The sequence below is a fragment of the Columba livia genome, chromosome 1 (genome assembly GCF_036013475.1).
Source record: "Columba livia isolate bColLiv1 breed racing homer chromosome 1, bColLiv1.pat.W.v2, whole genome shotgun sequence".
In the NCBI taxonomy this organism is placed as follows: domain Eukaryota; kingdom Metazoa; phylum Chordata; class Aves; order Columbiformes; family Columbidae; genus Columba; species Columba livia.
The window spans coordinates 3,768,403-3,789,139 of NC_088602.1; the positions used below are offsets into that span (position 1 = coordinate 3,768,403).

Below are 20,737 nucleotides of genomic sequence, written 5' to 3' on the forward strand. Positions count from 1 at the left end.
CGGGACATCACCCCCTCCGTCCCCGGGACATCACCCGCTCCGTCCCCGGGACGTTCCCCCCTGTATTCCCCGGAACATCACACCCTCCGTCCCCGGGACATCACCTCCTCTTTCCCGGGAACACCACCCCCTCCGTCCCCGGGACATTCCACCCTGTCTTCCCCGGGACATGCCCCCTGTCTTCCCCGGGACATCACCCCCTCCGTCTCCGGGACATTCCTCCCTGTCTTCCCCGGGACATCACCCCCTCCATCCGCGGGACATCACCCCCTCCGTCCCCGGAACATTCTCCCCTGTCTTCCCTGGGACATCCCCCCTCCCTTGCCCGGGACATCCCACCCTCTTTCCCCGGAACATTCCCCCGCTCTGTCCGTGGGACATCACCCCCACTTTCCCCGGTGCATCCCCACCCCTTCCCCGGGACAACTGCCTCTTTTTCCCCAGGACATCTCCCCCTGCTTCCCCGGGACATCTGCCCCTGCTTCTTCGGGACATCTCCCCCTCCTTCTCCGGAACATCCACCCCCCCTTCACCGGGGCATCTCACCCTCTTTCCCCGGGACATCTCCCCGCCACCCGTCCCTGGGACATCACCCCCACTTTCCCCGGTGTATCGCGTCCCCTTCCCAGGGACATCCTCTGCTCCTTCGCCAGGGTATTCCCCGTTCCTTCAACGGGACATCTGTCTATCCTTCTCCAGGACATCTCCCCGTTTCCCGGGGACATCCCCCCCTCCTTCCCCGGGACATCTTCCCCTCCTTTCCCGGGGCATCCCCCGCTTCTTCCCCGCGTCATCCCTCCCCCTCCTTCACTGGGACATCCTCAATCCGCCCCCCCTTCCCTGGGACATCATTCCCCTCTTTCCCTGGGACATCTGCCTCTCCCTCCCCGGGACACATCCCCGTCCTTCCCCGTGACATTCACTCCCTTGTTTTCCGAAACACCCCTCTCTCCTTCTCTGGGGCATCTCGCCCCACTTCCCCGGGAAATCTCCCCCTCTTTCCCGGTGCATCCCCATCTCTTCCCCGGGGCATTCGTTCCTCCTTGCCTGGGACATCACAGGTTTACAGCTTCCTCACAAGGTGAGGAGGAAGAGCAGGCGCTGAACTCTTCTCTTTAGTGACCAATGACAGAACCCAAGGGAATGGCAGGAAGATGTGCCAGGGGAGGTTTAGGTTGGACATGAGGAAAAGGTTCTTCACCTAGAGGGTGCTGGACGCTGAACAGGCTCCCCAGGGAGGTGTCACGGCCCCAACCTGACAGTGTTCAAGAAGAGACTGGACGATGTTCTGAGACACATGGTGTGAACTGTGGGGTTGTCCTGTGCAGGGACAGGAGTTGGACTCGATGATCCTTGTGGGTTCTTTCCAACTCAGGGCATTCTATGATTCTATGATCCATCCACACACACACTTCCTCAGGACACCCCCCTTGCAGAGCTGTGGGGAGGGTGGGGGATGCCCGGTGTTGGTCCCTGGGGTTGGTTGGATTCGGTGCTGCAACCATTAACGGCATTATTCTAATGAGCGGTTAATGATTAGCAACAAAAATAGCTAGTCCACCTTTTCACCGGAAACTTTTAAACTCTCCTTCTCCAGAGGGTGATTAGCGCTCGCTGGGCTGCACGACCGGCTTCCCAATTAAAGGACAAAGATACTTTTCATGCACGGGGCTGTCAGGTGGATTTTTCTTCTCCTGCGAGGCTCAGAAATCACTGCACAGCAGTCCTAGGGCCGGCTGCGAGCACATGTCCTGCCCGATTGAGTCCTGCTGTCAGCCCTCAGGTTTCACCACCTCCTTTTCTTTGATCTGGCTTTAATCCGTGGAAAGTTCAGATGGTGAGGTCTGACTTTTTTTTTTTTGCTTTCACGTCAGTATTTGGGATGGAGGCTTGATGGCTATCTGCTAGAAAAAGAGAAAGAAAAAGGGAAAGAGAAAAGGAAAAAAGGAGAGAGGAAAAATAAACCGGAAAAAGGGAGAAAAAAAAGAAGAAAAAGAAGAAAGGAGAAAGGAGAAGAAAGATAAAGAAGGAAGGAGAAAGAAGGAAAGAAGAAAGATAAAGAAGAAAGAAGAAAGAAGAAAGAAGAAAGAAGAAAGAAGAAAGAAGAAAGAAGAAAGAAGAAAGAAGAAGGAAGAAAGAAGAAAGAAGAAGAAAGAAAAGAAAGAAGAAAAACAAAAAAAAGAAGAAAAGAGGAAGAAGAAGAAAAAGAAAGAGGAAAGAGAAAAAGAAAAAGAAAGAGGAAAAGAAAAAGAAGAAAGACGAAAAGAAAGAGGAAAAGAAAAATTAAAAAAAAAATAATAATAAAAAAATAAAATTAAAAGAAAGAAAAATAAAAATAAAGAAAAATAAAAAGAAAGAGGAAAGAGAAAAAGAAAAAGAAAGAGGAAAAGAAAAAGAAGAAAGACAAAAAGAAAGAGGAAAAGAAAAATTAAAAAAAAAAAATAATAAAAAAAATAAAATTAAAAGAAAGAAAAATAAAGAAAAAGAAAAAGAAAAAGAAAAAGAAAAAGAAAAAGAAAATGAAAAAGAAAAAGAAAAAGAAAAAGAAAAAGAAAAAGAACTTAAGAATAAAACACAACTGGTCTCTCAAACTGAGGCCTCACAAGTCTGAAATTAAGACACTTGCGAACAAATGGTGGCTGGTTGCAAAAGTACCTGTGTCATTTTGCTCACTGAGTTTAATCATGGGTTTCAGGTGAAAAGAAAGAAGAGAATAAATGCTTTAGTCTTAGGGCCAGGTGCCTCAGAAAATATTTCCTAAAGGTCTATTTTCGGAACAGGATAATATTTTTATATATATTTTATGTCCCTGTGCCGGAAAGATTGCATTCATATACACAGGTCGCTAATGGGCTTTCCTATGTGAACTGCAAAGAACCCTGTATACACAATCCCAAATTCCCAAAGCCACTATATGATTTGTTTAAGACCTGGTTTTGCCAGCAGCTTTGCACAGTATGCCCATTTTTCTTTGTGTGACAGTCGCCCATAAGTGCTCAAACTGCTTGAGACTCCCATTTCCCCATCCCACTGCCCCCTGAAACGTGTCCCTACGAGGAAGAGTTTTTGTCAGGGATCTCCAAGGAGGACTTATTTACATTGCCTGGAATATCTACTGCAGTCCAGCTTGCTGTGCAAATGCCCTGATTTCTGAATTAATAGCTTTTTTCCAAATTACCTTAATTTTTAAAGGGCCGTTGGGAAAATGGAGTTGTTATTCATCAATTGGAGAAGAAGTACTAAGTAGCAGTAGCTGTAATACTCGTGATTTCGCAGCAGGCACCTGCTGTGCTTGGAGCTGTGCGAACACAACACAGCAAGGCAAAGTCCTACAACCGGACCTTCACAGTCTAAATATCGATGATGAGAGTTGAATGGCCAGAAATGATGGCACAGAGGAGGAATATGGAAGGGAGATGGTTCCAGTCTGCATGGTTGTCTTAAAGGTTCATTAAGGTTTCTTAAACAGGGCGACATGCTGGAGAAGCATTAAAAAATGCCACTGGTAGCATAAGTATTTATTAATACTAGTATCTATTAATAGATACTCCTTGGCGAGTTCATGAGAGATGCTTGTCCACTGTGTTCCTCAGGATGGAAGGACATGGGAGACAGAGGTCAAAAGGCGAGATAACAACTAAGAAACCAGAAGGGTAGTGAAAAAGGATGCATACATAAAGAACATAGGATAAATACGCTCCAGACTAACCACATGTATATAGGGAGTTATTCAGGAAGAGCTTGAAGAACTTTAAAACCACCCCAAACCTTTAATTTGAGACAATTTCATGCGCAGAGAAGCCCCTAGGCTCTGATACGCCAAAATATTTCAGCATGTGTTTAAATCCTCTTAATCTCTGTGTGACACATCGTGCCCGAAGCGCTTTTCTGAATCAGAGATGTCCATTGCTGCAATGTTGCAGGTCTTCGTCTCCTGCTTCTCATGCACATGTTGGCCTGTGGGTCTGGTGGCAAAGCACAGATGGTTTTTGGGCACCTGGGAAGCAGTGTACTTATGGGATTTTATATCACGGGATCTGAGTGCTGAACCAGGGGCCTAAATCTAAAAGTTTAGCAATCATTTGCTTTCGTATTGTCTTTGTGCATCAAAGCTATCAACATTTGCATCAGCTGAAGACAAACTGGTTCATCATTTTCTATGTTTTTTTTTCTTGTAAAACTGGACACACCAGTGTGATAAAAAATAAACCAGATCTACAACTTTCCAAAAGCATTTAAGCCCCATGGGAAGCAAGTGGTGGTTGAGCAAACAACCCTCTTCAGCACTGCAGCCTGCAAAGACAGACTTTACGTAGGATATGGATGTATCCATGCATTCAGGTTGGAGATGAGGAAGAAATTGTTGGCCCTGAGGGTGGTGAGAGCCTGGCCCACGTTGGCCAGAGAGGTGGTGGATGAACCATCCCTGGAGACATCCCAGGCCAGACTGGACGGGGCTCTGAGCAACCTGAGCTGGTGAAGATGTCCCTGCTCATGGCAGGGGTGGCACTGGGGGAGCTGGGAAGGTCTATTCCATCACAAACCATTCTGTGATTCTATGATATGTAGAAGTAGAGACAGTGGAACAATATTTTCTGGATTCCTAATTGACCTAATTACTAGACTCAAATAAATGTTTGGAAAATCATGTTCTTGTTAATCTTTAGAGAAGTCTTTGAGACAGTATAAATAAATCTTTTAGCATATCAGAAAAACATTGGGCTGGAAAATAAGGCTTTGTTGCCATCTGTCGCAGCAGGTGTGGTAACCTCAGGAACCTGAAACCCTCCTTCAATCTACCAGCAAGTCCTTGCAGGATTTACCAGGAGCACGTACAGTGATGAGAGATCAGTCTTCAAAGCAACCATAGACAGGTGAGACTCCCTTCACCCAGACCACAGCTACATCTGTCCCTGGCCTCACACATAACTCAGAGCAAGGCGGGGGGTGAGTCCTACAACCCCTTGCAAAAGCCCTAATGCTGTTGCAGACCTCACCAGACTCGTGCTACATAAACCATAACACTGCTGTTGAGAGAGGGAAACCACTCAGGTGCTGAGGAGCTCATCTGGATTTCAACCAACCACACAGATGCAAAAACAAAAGAAAAATTAGAAAAAAAGAATATTCTGTTACTAATGCCCTTGGCCCACCCATGCAGCCTTCAGTAGCATCATTTATCATCCATTTTTATATTGTGTCTCCTCACCCTCTTTTCTTCCATCACCCCCACAAAGAGGAGAAGACCCTCCGTGGATGTCTCAGGATAACATTAAACATGTGCAGAACCAGGACCCAAGTGTAAACTCTCCTGAAGCAGGGGGCCATGCTCCTTTACTTAAAAAATATCTCTAAAGTGCTGTGCCAAGCCGTGGCACTTTGCAAATATTTATTAATATGACATAGTTATGTATACTGTGGGGTGTGGTATTACGGTTTTATCAGTGAGTTTCGAGATGTTCTGTGCTATGAATGAGCTATGAAAGCCATCACACCCGCAGAGGGGTTAGGATAGCACTTCACCCAGCATTAGTGTGTGTTCTGCATGTGACAGTCAAAGGAGCCATTTATAAATGTTCTGGAGGGTTTTTTTTTAAATTACTGAGTTGGGACCAGTGGCTGGAAGGTGCCAGGGTATGTGACAGCACACCCTGCAATGGGATGCCATTCCTCTGCTTTAAATGAGTATTCTGGCCATCTTCAGACATGGGCATAAACAACTTTGGGCTAGTGACCATTTACTGGCCTGATGCACAACTGGCTCAGCACAACTTGTGAATGTAAAATCAAGCTCCCTCACTCAAAGCAGGGTGGCCACATGGGTCTTAAATCCCCCAAGCCTTGCCCAGGCTTTGGTAAGATGTTTTTTTTAATTAATAATAATTTTAAGTCTGTGCTCAGGTTTGTGCCCTTGACCCTATTTATTTACTATGGGGAGAGACTGAGGGAGCTGGGCTTGTTTAGTCTGGAGAAGAGGAGGCTTAGAGGTGAGCTCAGCACTCTCTAGAACTACCTGAAGGGCAGTTCTAGCCAGGTGGGGATTGGGCTCTTCTCCCAGGCAGTCACCAATAGGACAAGGGGCCATGGGCTTCAACTCTGCCAGGGGAAATTGAGGCTGGAGATTAGAAAGCAATTCTTTGCAGAGAGAGTGGTCAGGCATTGGAATGGCTGCCCAGGGAGGTGCTGGACTCACCGGCCCTGAAGGTTCTCAAACTGAGATTGGACATGGCACTTAGTGCCATGATCTAGTCAATGGACTGGGGTTGGACCAAGGGTTGGACTTGATGATCTCTGAGGTCTTTTCCAACCCAGTCGATCCTGTGATTCTGTGATAAGCATATGAAAGTTTTCCACTGGTTCTTCGAGTTGCAATTTCAAGCATTGATAGGAACTGGTTTTAATGCTTCTTCACCTACTTTTTTTTTTTTTATTTTTAAAAAAAAAAGCCAGATTATTATCTTATGAGTTTTGAATATTCACCCACATACTTTTTCTTCCGATGAGGGAACAAACAAGGACCATTTGATGCTAAAAACTCCTGCAAAATGCTGAAGAACAGGGATATATTAAAAAGTAAGGACCCAGTAAATCAGATTCCTCCAAATTAAATCAAGAATGGGGCATATACTACAGGAGTGTTTTCTCTAGGCTGTGCCAGCTCTGGTAATGCCTCAGTGGTGAGTGGCAGCTATAAGGCAAATAACAGAAAAGACATTTTTGTCCCGGGAAAGTGCAGCCAGAGGGAAGCAAAAGCTCAGTGGTTTCTCCTTGTAGTGTCCAAACCCTGGCAGCAGCAGCCAGATCATACAGAGGATGTATGCAAACTCCTTCGTACCTATGGCATGGACAGGTTTAAAAGGGGATGAGGCCACTGTTTGTCCCTCCTCTGTCATCCCTGCAAAACAGCGAGATTGCAGCAAACTGAGACTTCTCCCCCACCAGACATCTTGCAGAAAGATTAGAGCATTTTCCTGGGGAAAATACAAGCCAGGAGCCTCACAGCTCTGCCTAATTCTGCTTCTTCCCTCTCCTCACCCTGCCCTCAAATAACAGAGATTTTTGTGCACTGACATCCCGCTTACCTGCCTGAAAAGGGGCAGGATTCAGAGCTGTAGCCACAGCTCATTTTCCCTAAATTTCCGTGGCGTTTGTCTCCCTCACCTTTTCTTTAATACCATCACTCATCACTTATGCTGTAGGATCGCCCAGTCCGTGCCCAGTCCAAGGCATAGCAGAGGCCAACTCCTGTCTTACTGGACCAGCCCAGCTTCCATCACCACCAGCCAAAGGAAAAACATCAAACCAGAGCCTCTCAACTCTTGTGCCATTTGGCCGGAGACCATCCAAGCCTGACCTTCCAGCCCAGGGACTGAGCAGAACACGCTTCTCCTCCAGACCAAAGGTCCCACCCCTGCCCCAACACTGCCTTTTAAAGGCCTCCATCCTAATAAAAACCAGCTGTCAGCTCCTCTCTCCAAAGCTGAACAATCCCTTCAGGGTGGGGTAGAACTTTATTTTCCCTATGAAGAGGCCCAGTAACCCTCTCTTTGCCGTGGTGCTGGAGCCCTCCTTGCAGGGGGGATTAGCAATGGGCCCATAATTAATAATAGTGATTTACAAAAGTGGAGAGATGGAGACCAACTGGAAAGGACAAAAATGCCTGAAGAGCCTTCTTGGAATAGGAGGAATAACGTAAAATGTTCAGGGGATGCATCTGCCATTATGGCCCCAGCTTTGCAAATGCTGGCTGAGAGTAAAAACACCTCATCTGTGAGCAAGATATTTGTTAGACATCCCTGTTTCTGCCCGTTTTTAACCTCGACCCTGATCCCAACACCCAGGGAAGCAGGGACCAGGACAGAGCTGTGCCAGGTTTTGCTCTGACTCAACGGGTCTTGGGACCATCTCATGCGAAGGCAGCGTTAGGGCCAGGCTATCCAAAGGGCTTTTGGAGAGGCTTTTAGGCAAGACTGACTTGCAGAAAAGAAGGTGGACTTTTTGCTGTTGGTTTTATTAAAGAACAATCTTCAAGGGCTTGCTATGAAAACCCTTCATCCTTTCCCAGAAACACTCAGGCTTGATTGTTTTGTTCTTATCTAAAACTGCCAGGAAAACATTGGAGATTAATCCTTTTTGTTGACAGCAGTGATTTTTTTTTTTTCCTGAGTGGTTTATTTCTGACCCTGATGCGATTTCTTTCTGATTCCACCTTGATGGTTCAGTTAGACTTTCTGTTTACCTAAAAACACCTGATTATGGGCTTTGGTTCCTACTCCATGATAGAGTTTGTCCATTGTAAAACTTTGTGAATTAGGCACTGAGCAAAGTACAGCATTTTTGAGGTTGTAGTATGAATTCATGGCCTGACTTAGCACGGAGTTACTTTAATTTTATTCCAGAGTGTTCCAGGGGTTAATTACAGGATGGCATAAAAACACAGGCAGGCATTTGTTCCTTTTGCCTCCTCAAAGCATTGCTGCACTATCGCTTGGACACCATCCTGCTCTTGGAAAACACAGGCTGTTACGTATCGCTTATTCACTTAATTGCATGGAATCTGCAGAACAAATATTCACAAAGCTATTTTAATTGAGGAAATCTGCAGGGTAAATATTCACAAAGCTCCATTCTCTCCCCAGCAAAATGCAAGGCAGGTTTGAAAGCCATTTTGTCACCTTGCTCAAAGAGTCGAGGGGTTGGCAGGGTGATTACAGGGACTTCATCAAGGTGAGGTAATGCGGAAGAGAAATGGGGTCTTGTTTAAGCCAGGCTTACCTGGGCACACCCCAGCAGCTATAGGACCGTGGCACACCAGCTTGGCAGAACTCTCTTCCATAACCCATGAGGTTCGCCAAGCTGCTGCCATTTCAGCTGCTGGAGGCATGTGGAGGTGCTGAGGGTCAGTATTGGCATGTTGTCTCCAAAATGTTTGGGATGGCAGATGTCAGAGAGAAACGGGTGGGGTAATTTAGGTCTTCCGTAATTCCCGACTCATTTGTGAGCAGAATCGCACAGAATCACACAATGTCAGGGACTGGAAGGGACCTTGAAAGCTCATCCAGTCCAAAACCCCTGCCAGAGCAGGAACACCCAGATGAGGTTACACAGGGAGGCATCCAGGCAGGTCTTGAATGCCTCCAGAGCAGGAGACTCCACAACCTCCCTGGGCAGCCTGTTCCAGTGTCTGTCACCCTCACTGCAAAGAAGTTTCTTCTCAAATTTAAGTGGAACCTCTTGTGTTCCAGTTTGAACCCATTACCCCTTGTCCTATCACTGGTTGTCACCGAGAAGAGCCTGGCTCCATCCTTCTGACACTCACCCTTTATATATCTGTAAACATTAATGAGGTCACCCCTCAGTCTCCTCTTCTCCAAGCTCCAGAGCCCCAGCTCCCTCAGCCTTTCCTCGCACGGGAGATGCTCCACTCCCTTCAGCATCTTGGTGGCTGCACTGGACTCTCTCCAGCAGTTCCCTGTCCTGCTGGAACTGAGGGGCCACAACTGGACACAATATTCCAGGTGTGGTCTCCCCAGGGCAGAGTAGAGGGGAAGGAGAACCTCTCTGACCTACTGACCACCCCCTTCTAACCCACCCCAGGTACCATTGGCCTTCCTGGCCACAAGGGCACAGTTTCATTGCTTTTGCTTCCTCTCCCATCCTTCTCCTGGGGACAGTGGGCTGTCATGGGGACAAAATCCCTCCTACTACATGCATACAAGTCGCCCTGCACAAAGCAAGTCAGGGCTCCCAAACACCGCTGCTGCAGTATAAATAGTATTCTTTATTTTTAAACATGGATACAAAGGCATGAGGCATCATGAGTTATCCCTATTTGTCAGATTGGCAGTTTCCTAACCCTGCAGAGCCACAAATACCACGTCTGGGTTTGCATGTGTTTTAACAGTCACAGTTCATAGAACTATAGAATAGTTTGGGTTGAAAGGGACATCTTCACCAGCTCAGGTTGCTCAGAGCCCCGTCCAGCCTGGCCTGGGATGTCTCCAGGGATGGTTCATCCACCACCTCTCTGGCCAACCTGGGACAGGCTCTCACCACCCTCAGGGCCAACAATTTCTTCCTCATGTCTGGCCTGAAGGTTGTGAAGGACCAAGGTGTCTATAAACCCAACACATCTGGATGCCATCCCAAAGGATGCGCTTGTGCTCACAGAGGTTGGGGACTTGATGCCATAACCATTTTGGGGAGATTCCCCATCTCTCTCCATGCTGGAGGTCTGACCAAACACTTTCTTCTTGCCTTTCAGCTCCTGAATCCAGTGCTCACTCGACTTGGTGGAAAAGCTCTATTAACAGGACACAATCAGATGTGAAAGGCTACAGCCTCAATAAACTATAATAATTCATATTCACTGCGGAGCTGATCCTCCTCCTCACTGCTCCTTTTAGCTTTCCACAGCTGTGATAACAGTAAGACTTTATGCCATGAGAATAACCCAAAACTTGTTGCTTCCATGTGAAAACACAACAGCTTCAATTCCTGACTCATCCTAATACTCTGCGGGACAACTCTATTTTTCTACTTTTCTTACAATTTTCTGCTGTCCCTTTCTTCTGATCTTCTTCTCTTTAGCTCAAAAAGAGCACGCAACTGTTCTTCAGTCGTTGGGGTGTTGTTTTCTTGCTTTTGTTGTGGCTTGTGGGGTTTTTGAACTGGAAAAGGTGGAATATAGGGGCAAGGGGAAGGAGCATAGCAGAATATGTTATGGCAGACATTGGAATAGCAAGCCAGCAGTTATTCAAGTATGTGCAACAGAAAGCATCTCTGAATAAACAATAATACTAAAATAACAATAATAATAATAACAAAAGCAGCAGAAAGCTCTCTCCATCCAACCAGGCCAAAAAAATAAAGGTTTGGCAAGGCACAATCTGAGAAAGTGTCTGAAGAGCTGGAAGTAGGTTCCGTATCATACAGAAGAGCCAAAAATGTGTTTGGCCACAAACAGCACGTGATGCATTGCAAAATGCTTCACAAGGAGATATTTAGAGGGTGGGATGGTTGGCATGGAGAGGAAAATGGGGAGAGGCATCGCTGCGGGAAGAATATCTTTAGCCTTCAAACAACAGCCACTAAAATATCCTGAATGCTCTGCATCCCCAGAGGTGCCAAGGGTTGGAAGTTTCGTGCAGAATGGCTTTCACAGGATAATGTAATCCCATTTAAAATTATCTCTTTAGCTGCCCCTCTCATAGTGAGAAGGAAAAGCCCAATGATAGGGCCCGATGCAGGGATGTCAGTAGGCTTCGAATTAATGGGTTTTGGATTGGACCCACGGTGTAAGAGACACTGCTCCACTCTAGCCATAAATAAAGTGGCTTCCATTAACGTTTATATTTGCTTTAATTTATTTAACCGAGAAAGTCAGCAGAGGCCCATAGGTCTCAGTATTAAGAATGAGCTGGCCAAGACAGCAGCAGATAAAGCTCGCACCAGTGTAAATCAAAGCTTCCATAAGTCATACTCAAGAAACCATGGGTGAGTAAGGCAATAAAACGTGACCATTGTTTCTTTATTGTATCATTCTCGGCTTTCAGTTTCTGCTGGAGCCAAGCGTCATTTCTGCTCCATCTTTTTAAGAGGTCCTGGAGAAGATGGACCAAACTCATTGCAAACCCAGGACCTAGAGGAGGAATTCAGAGGCTGGGATTTGCAAGCAGCTCACAAATACTTTGCATCCCTTTATGGCCAAATAATGACAAAGACGAGATCCAGAAGCTTTATTACTCTTTTTTTTCCTACTTAAATGTTGGAAAAGGCTGCGCCTCCACCTTCTTAGACCCACATCGTGAAAAATCACTGCAATCCAGCATTGCTTTACACAATATAATTTGAGTTTACCCACAGCTATCCATCCTGGAAATTGATATATTTAATTTTCCCCTTCTCAGGGGTGCAAAGAACTGGCAGGAACCCCACAGAGGGGCTGGTTCAACATTTCACCTCCCTCAACACGAGGCCACAGAGACACAGTGGATGCCATTTTGCACTGGGGAGGAGATTTAATCCTTTTAAAGTTCATCTTGGCAAGATGCCCTATTCCCATCCAGTTGCAGCACCCACCTCCTCAGACTGTTTTGGGGGTACCAAGTGCTGTTTAGATGCCTTTTTTTCCTTTTATAATACCCGGCAGGACGGTACCAGTTTACGACTGTATAACAGTGATGCTGTCCCTGCTACTACAATCATGGCTCTGTCATGATTTCCATTATAAACCTCAGACTGGATTTTAAAAATTTATTTATTTTTTTTTCTTTTTCTGGGATCTATAATTTGATCGTAAAAACTCATGCTGGGCTGAAATTCAGCTGCCAGGTCTTGGTTGGATATCAAATCTGATTTAACCCTGAGGATGCTGAACTGCTTTCAGGTAGATGAGGGCTTTGTGGTGCTGAGCATGCCAAGATGTGGGACACAAGTCCTTAAGGGTAGCAAGGAGGGGTGGTCCACTTTAATTTGGGGTATTTTGGGACTGAGGTACAGGGAAAATCCAGCTGGTCAATACCACATCCCATCTGGCCTTGTCTCCTCTGCATCTCTTCAGATTGTAGTTGATATGCCTTATTCCTTTGACCGACACCTTTATTTCCCATCCTCACGGGTGTCTCATGTTTGACCTATTCCTAAGCTCTCCACACTGAATTTCGTAATCCATTTAATGCATAGCTTTACACAAAACCCCACACTTGTGAAGTTTTACCCGACATATGTCACTCAAAAGCACCTTGTCCCCCTTGCTCTACATCTTGCTCAGTCAGACCTTTGACCAACCCTTGTCTTCCAAGCCCTCCTCCAGAAAGGCTGAATTTTCCCCACTTAAGTTCAGGTGAGTTTCAGGTTTGGAAGCAGCTCCAGCCCACCAGAAACCACTGGCTCTTGGGACCAAACCCACCCGTTCAATGGCTCAGATGTACCACCAGCTCGGAGAGCTCTTCAGTCATCTTCTCAAGGAGAAACCAAGGTGAGGACTCAAGAGAGTAAAGCACAGCACAGACACGGATATTCTGGGGGCAAAAATAGCCAGTAGCAGGATACATTGCATCAGGGAAGGCAGAAAGGGAACTGCTGATGTATCAGCTGCCCACGGATTCCCCATCTCTGTAAATATGGGGAAAAAAAGTGCAATGAAAGGGAGTGACACCATCTTGCAGTTACGGTGGGATGGAGCAAGCACACCTCTGGTTCAGTCTACCTTCTTTAGATACCTTCTCTAGGCTGGAACAAAACAAAGCAAAACAAAACCAAAAAAAAACCAAACACTTTTATGCTGTGGTGCCTCCTTCTTTCTCCTTTTTTATCTCTACATAATTCTTTATCCTTAAGCACCCGGCTTTTAAATACAGCTAAACGAGTGTGAGGTGGATTCTGGCAGAAGTGGGTGAGCTTTGCTCCCATGGATGCTGCTGCTCTGAGATGGTCTGTAGGTCACCCATTGCACTGATGCAGCTCTGGTCATAAAAACTGGTGGTGTAGATGTGCTGGAGCTCCAAAGAGCAGAATAGATGGTTCAGTGGCTGAGATTCTATTAGGCACCTCTAGGAAAGCTTCCAGCCCCTGATTCATCCCCAGTTCAGTCTGGAGAAAATGTTGTTCCTCTCTAGATATGCTTATCTCTTCCCATTGGCTAGGGATGGAGAAGGAGAAAAAGCTTTTTATCAAAGCAATGAAGCACAAAACAGGGCCTGTTGCTATAGGACAAGGGGTGATGGTTTTAAACTAAGGGAGGGAGATTCAGGCCAGACATGAGGAAGAAATTGTTGCCCTGAGGGTGGCGAGAGCCTGGCCCACGTTGGCCAGAGAGGTGGTGGATGAACCATCCCTGGAGACATCCCAGGCCAGGCTGGACGGGGCTCTGAGCAACCTGAGCTGGTGAAGATGTCCCTGCTCATGGCAGGGGTGGCACTGGATGAGCTTTGGAGGTCCCTTCCAACCCAAACTATTCTATGATTTTATGATTCTATGAAATCAGGACACCGTGTCCTCACCTGGCAAGTGGGTGTAATAGCACTTTCCTAGCCAGGGGGGCACAGCAAGATGCCGTTAAACACTTTCACATTGATCAGATACTTCAGCCATGAAGGCTCTCGTGGGAGCTTAAAAGTGATGGGATGAGGTATCATGGTTGTACAAACCCTTAATCTATCAAAGCAATAATCTATGGAAGAAAGATACTTTACAACACACTTACACAGCAGATGGTAAGTGACTTATGATGTATTCCACCTATCGTCTGCAGGAAAACAGTATTAATAAAATATGCTGACATGACAGATTAATAGTTCAGAACTGCGGTCCAGAAGAGGTTAGGACTAGCCTATTCTTCCTCTGGGGTTTTTAACAAAAAGGAATTAAGTAAATGTTACAGACTGAAGATTACGTGCACGCAATATTAAAGCAAGGGTTGGATCTGGATGGAGCCTGTAAAACTGGCATCATGGGACTCGATGCTTATTGTGGTGGTGACACCATTGTAACTTCGCACGGTTTACAAATAAAGCGTGGCTCTTCCTTGCTGCTCGTGCTGCCAACCCATCCCAGGACCTGAGAAACCAGATGTGCTCCTCTGGCTCCAGCATCACATCTGGCAGCACTGGGGACCAGATCCTTCACGTCCTTCTCACCTCCACCCCCCCATCAAAAATGAAAAGGGATGGTTTGGTTTGGTGTTGGTTTTGGTTGGTTGTTTTGTTGTTTGTTTGGGTTTTTTTTTTAACTTTTTGGAAGTTAAACACAGAATCCTTCTAGTTTATCACTGCCGAGCAATTTGGTGGGTTTGTTACTGGTTTATAAATGGAGATGCTGGGGCTGCGTTCCCCGCTCTAGCAATGACCTGGAGGTGTTGCAAAGCCCATGATTTCGCCCCATGTCCCTATTCCTCCCCTTGACCTTCCCATCCTGATTTCAGCTCTTCAGGGCAGAGACTGGGAGAAGGTAAAGCAACAGGAGTTGCTAATGGCAGATAATTTTAAGCATTTAGAGTGATTGTCTGAGATCCTTTGGATCTTCCATATTCAGTGGAGGGAGAGGGGATTCTCCAAAGGGCAATTTGGAGCTGAGGTCAGAGCTGGTTTGGGAGCTGCTTTATTCCATGTGATGATTGGTACCATCCAACCACGACCACAAAACCATACCCACAGAAGTTATGATTTGTCTTGCTCTTCTGCAGCTTCACTGAAGCTGGGTGTCTAATCCAGCTGGCTCTGCTTCCTCCAAAGGTGATGGATGGTGCCATTCCTACCAAAAACTGCTCTGCCAGGGGTTTGAATAAGCCTGTCCCATCTTGGACCAGCATGATCACCAGTGCTGCAGGATGCTTTTGGGACTTTGGATCTCTGGTTTGGCAAAAAACAGAACGGAAAAGTCCAGAGTGACTTTTGTATCTGTGATCTCTGGATTTAGGGCTCAACCTCACACATCAGTGGGACCGAGTAGAGATGCAGTTCTCACCACAGCTACACCAGCAAAAAACACTTCATCTTACTAGTACTGGCTCTTCTCTTCGTCTAACAGCTTTTAAAATAACTGTGCCCACATTGGAGTGACTGACCTACTGTCAATACAGAAGGGACAAGGTTTAGTGGTGGACTTGGCAGTGTTTGGTTGATGGTTGGACTTGATGATATTAAGGGTCTTTTCCAACCAAGAAGGCAAGAAGGAAAGAAGGGAAAAGAACAAGAGAGAAGGAAAAAAGAAAAGAAGGAAAGAGAGAGAAGGAAGGAAAGAGAAAGGGAGAAGGAAAGCAAGAATAAAGCTACCTTTGTTCTTTGCTACATTAAATTTAAAACATCAGGCTGGTAGTAATATATTGGCTTCATTACACAAAGACTGTAAAGTCCAGCTAGCTCATAATTCCACCAATAAAGATCATGACTTGCCAATAAAAATTAGGGCAGCCACTGATCCATAGTCTAGATTTCCTGCTTGAGGTGGAATTGTAAAAAAAAAAAAAAAAAAAGATTAACAAATTTAGTGCAAAACAAAGCAAATGTGCAAACTAAGCCAAGCAAAAATATTCCCTTGCTATGGCCATATGAACCCAAACAGCACCAGGTCCTTCAGCAGAACACCCCAAACCACCTACAGCAGTTGTGATGAGGAACCTCGTTTTTTAGGTCCTATGGAAAGTCTTTGCTCACCATTTTATATGCAACTTTTTTAGCAACTCACAAAAAAGAGGCACAGAGAGGCTTGATTGAAAACTGATGACACAACCTAGCTCTGCTTTTAGCATTTTGGCTTGCAGCACAAAAGCATTTCTGAAATCCCTCCAGCATCTAGAACTCTACCTGGAATGTTTTTAGGACTAATATTAAAAATGAATGGTAGCCTACAGGCAGGTCTACTCAGAGGAGTGAACATCAAATGAATTACTTTCCTTTCTATCTGTGAGTGATAGAAAGACAAGAGTTTTGTGTGATTATATTTTTCCTCCAGGGGAAAAAAAGTCTTGATAAAGTACCTTCAACCTAATTTAAAACTATTTTGTTTGCTGTTTTCTCAAAGAGCCTTAAAAAATGCTTGCAATCTCCTAAGTGTGGCTAAGGGTCTTGTTCAGTCGGCTCCCAACCCCACCACTGAGCCCTGGTCTTCCAGGAACACCTGCCAAATAAAATGTTTGAAAAAAAAATACATGTGGTCTTTACTTCAAGTCTTGAGGGTATCCAGATCGTAAATTTGTTGTGGAGCGTGTGGCAATGCTTGTTTACTTGCGAATGATTATTTTCTTTGTGGGAGTTTTCCAGCAAGTTAAAAAGTCTGAAAGCACTGATCATAATAAATCCATACTGCACCTTAAAGTAACAACTGAAGGATCCCATCAAAATTCATCCTCAGAGAAAAAGACACAGGAGATAATAATTTGTATTGATGAAGATGCCCAAGGGAAGAGTGATGTCATTATTAGAGCGGTGCAAATAAAACTCTGGGCAGATAAAGATCATCTGGACTTGGGGTTTGAGGTGGAGGTGAGACTCTGCTGAGCATCTGTGAAAAAGCAGGACAAGGTACGCCAGCCCCGAGCAAACAGCTTGTGGTCTTGCTGTGGCCGCAAGGGTGAAGCTGCCTCTGGGAAGCTTTGGGATGAGGTTTTCTTTCAAGTTTCTAGTTTTATTTGAACTTCAAAGCTGAAGGAAAAGTTAAAGAACATGAACCCTTGGTGGGGGAAAAGCTTTTCATGGTCTTCCTCACCATTGCATCTGTCCAAGGGCGTGTGTCTGCATTGATGTTTTGGTTTACAACAAACCCAAATCAGAAGACGTTCCCCAGAGAAGCACCTACCACACAGGGACCATGAGTGTGGATGGGAAAGCATCGGACTAGACAGCAATAACTTTCCAGCATCAAGGAGCAGCAAACAAGCCCTGAGGAGAAAAGATGTGGCAACTGTACTATTTATTTAGCAAGAACAATATACCTGTCTTCTGCTGGCAGGAGCCATAGACTTCTCTTTCAGGGCATGGGTGAAAGGCAGATCAGAGAATGGTTGGGGTTGGAAGGGGCCTCTGGATATCATCCAGTCCAACCCACCTGCTAACGCAGGGTCACCAGAGCAGATCACACAGGAATGTGTCCAGGTGGGTTTGAATGTCTCCAGAGAAGGAGACTCCACAGCATCTCTGGGCAGCCTGGTCGAGGCTCTGGCACCTCAAAGGAAAGAAGTTTATCCTCATATTCAGATGGACTCTCCTGTGTTTCAGTCTGTGCCCATTGCCCCTCATCCTATCACGGGGCACCACTGAACAGAATCTGGTCCATCCTCATGACACTCACCCTTGAGATATTTATAAATAATGATGAGATCCCCTCTCAGCTTCTCTTCTCGAGCTCAACAGCCCCAGCCCTCTCAGTCTCTCTTCATAAGAAAGATGCTCCAGACCCCTCAGCATCTTTGTGTCCCTCCACTGGAGTTTCTCCAGTAATTCCTTGTTCTTCTTAAACTGAGGAGCACAGAACTGGATGCAGATGCTCCAGATGGAACCTCACCAGGGCAGAGCAGAGGGGGAGGAACAACCTCCCTTGACTTGCTGGTCACACTTTTCCTAATACACCCCAGGTACCATTGGCCTCTTGGCCACACGGCACATTGTTGATTCATGGTGTACCTGTTGTCCCCCAGGACTCAGGTCCTTCTCTGCAGAGCTGCTTTCCAGCAGGTCAACCCATAACCTGTACTGGTGCCTGGGGTTGTCCCTCACCATATTCAGGACCCTACACTTGCCCTTGTTGAATTTCATTAGGTTCTTCAGGTCCCGTGACACCAATATCCACCCCATCATGCATGGCTGGGTGGGATACCCCAACCTCTTGGTAAAGGCATTTTTGCAGCCGTGATGGCCCATGAAAAGCAAACCAACCCCCCTGCAAACCCCTTGACCTCCAAAAAGCGAGCACTGGCTGTGTTTGCAGGATCCAGCCCCAGCGGCGAAGCGAAACCTTAACGAGAGGCAAGTAATTAACTTCAGATGTACCTGTCAAGCTGTCACGGACAGAGACCCGGAGAGAAGCAGCGTGTTATTTGTTTCTCATAATGTAACAATTATCTTGTTGTACGAGGGGCTCTCTCCCGCGCCCCCTCTCCGCCTCTTGTTTTCCTTCCACATTCGTTCACACATTATTTAACTTTTGACTTGGACACAGCAGGTAAAAGCATTTAACAGCTTGGCTGCTTGTTCAGACGAAGCTGGGAAGGGGGGGGGGGGGAGCAGACGGCAATTTTTTGCTTTAAATTTTCAACTTTTCAGCACTGCGTTTTTCTAAGGGTTGGGGGGGGTGGAGAATAAAAGAGAGGGAAAGGTGGGGTGGGGGGGAAATGGCATTCCACAAAGACGGAGTCACATTTTCCAGCATTATAACATGCTCTCCGCTGTCCCCAGCCTTCACTGTTCCCGCTCCGCGGCGGAGAAAAGGTCAGCGGTAAAAATTTCGCAGGAACTCCATCATTGTCCTCGCGGGACGTGTTCATCAGGAGGAGAGAGCCCGGCGTCTCGCTCTGTCGACAGAAATCCACATCACAAAACGTATTATTTGGAGGGGGAAGGAAGGGGGGACCCACGGCCAGATAAAGACCCCATGACTTCATTTGCGGGATTATTTCCCCCGACTCGCTGGATACCCGCAGAGCCGTATGGCAGCGCGGAGAGGACGGACAGAAGGATGTTTTTCCAAAGGATTATAAAGGCAGGAGAGACAAAACAGGGTGGACGTGATGTAAAGGGCTGGGAAAGCCTCTGCCCTTGGGAGAAATTAACTTTTAGTTTATGTAAAGGAAGGTATTACTCTGTTTTGCTGCCAGGTATGTATCTACCTGAGGTTGCACAGAGCAAATGGAGCAGCCAGGGGGGTAGAACAGTGTTTGCCCAGTGGTAGTTATTAAACAGAGTGAAATGAGGAGCGAAGCCGATCATTGGAATAATAACTCAACCTCCTTGGATTCACCCCAAAATGAGACTGGATGTTGGAGTGGTTGGTTTTTTGCTAGGAAGTGCACAGAGATGTGGGGCGAGGGAAGGGGCTTATATTGAGAAACACGAGGTGCATCCTAGAATCATAGAACAGTTTGGGTTGGAAGGGACGTTCAAAGCTCATCCAGTGCCACCCCTGCCATGAGCAGGGACATCTTCACCAGCTCAGGTTGCTCAGAGCCCCGTCCAGCCTGGCCTGGGATGTCTCCAGGGATGGTTCATCCACCACCTCTCTGGCCAATGTGGGCCAGGCTCTCACCACCCTCAGGGGCAACAATTTCTTTCTCACGTCCAGCCTGAATCTCCCTCTTTTAGTTTAAAACCATCACCCCTTGTCCTATTGCAACAGGCCCTGCTCAAAAGTCTGTCCCCATCTTTTCTCATCAGCCCCTTCTAAGCACTGAAAAGCCACAATAAGGTTCCTCCACCCCATAGCTGGTTGTTGCTGATGGTGAAAAAGCCTCTTCCCCTCGAGGGAATTTCCTCCGCTCCCAAGAGATAACAGAGGACTGTTTTTAAAAAGGATAATTATTAAAACCACCATGAAAATTGTGTTTCTCTTTTGTCACACATGCACAAACGTGCCACGGGCGGGTTTACACCCTTCAAAAAGCACCCCTGCAAATCAGGAGAGCAGTGAACCCCAGCACTATGCAAACAGCACGGTTTGTCGCTTATTTTTCTCTCCAAACACAAAACAAAGGCTTGACTGTGCTTTAGAAAAGGACCAAGTGCTGGGAGCTGCACTGGGACCCCACGCCCAGAAGACTTTGAAGTGTATTTGAGTTTTAAAATACCACTTCTGAGCTAAAGGTTTTATTTTTTTGGCATTAAGTTGCTGTTAGGTTTTGTTTTGTTTTGTTTTGTTTCTTTTTAAAGAGTCGACAGCCTCAATCTCAAAGTCGCTTTTAGCTTCTTTTTCATGTGGCTGAATCCTCCCCATCTTCCCCAAACCAAATCATGCTGCTCGCATCAAACCAGCCATTCCCTGTGGGTCAGGGCTATATGCATCCCCCCAGTTAGGAGACCACATATGAGGCATCAATATTTACATGACACTGTTTACCTGGGCAGTAGGGACACAATTTATCTGAAGTGAGAGGGTTTCACCCTGCTGCCTGCAATGTTTTCTCTCTTTTCTGCACGCTTAGGAGTGTGTACAGCACAGCAACATGGAGTCAATCCCCGGTATCAATCCAGGCTGGGGATGGAGGGATGGAGAGCAGCCCCCAGGAGAAGGACTCGGGGGTGCTGGGGGT

General features: G+C 46.3%; 1 long non-coding RNA gene across 1 annotated transcript; it reads left to right on the forward strand.

Moving 5' to 3' along the window:
- The first annotated feature begins 4,762 nt into the window (after nt 1-4,762).
- Nucleotides 4,763-10,367, forward strand: LOC135578325 (uncharacterized). Its single transcript, XR_010469826.1, has 2 exons — nt 4,763-4,874; nt 10,265-10,367. It is a non-coding gene; the product is annotated as an uncharacterized LOC135578325 (long non-coding RNA).
- Nucleotides 10,368-20,737: the final 10,370 nt, after the last annotated feature.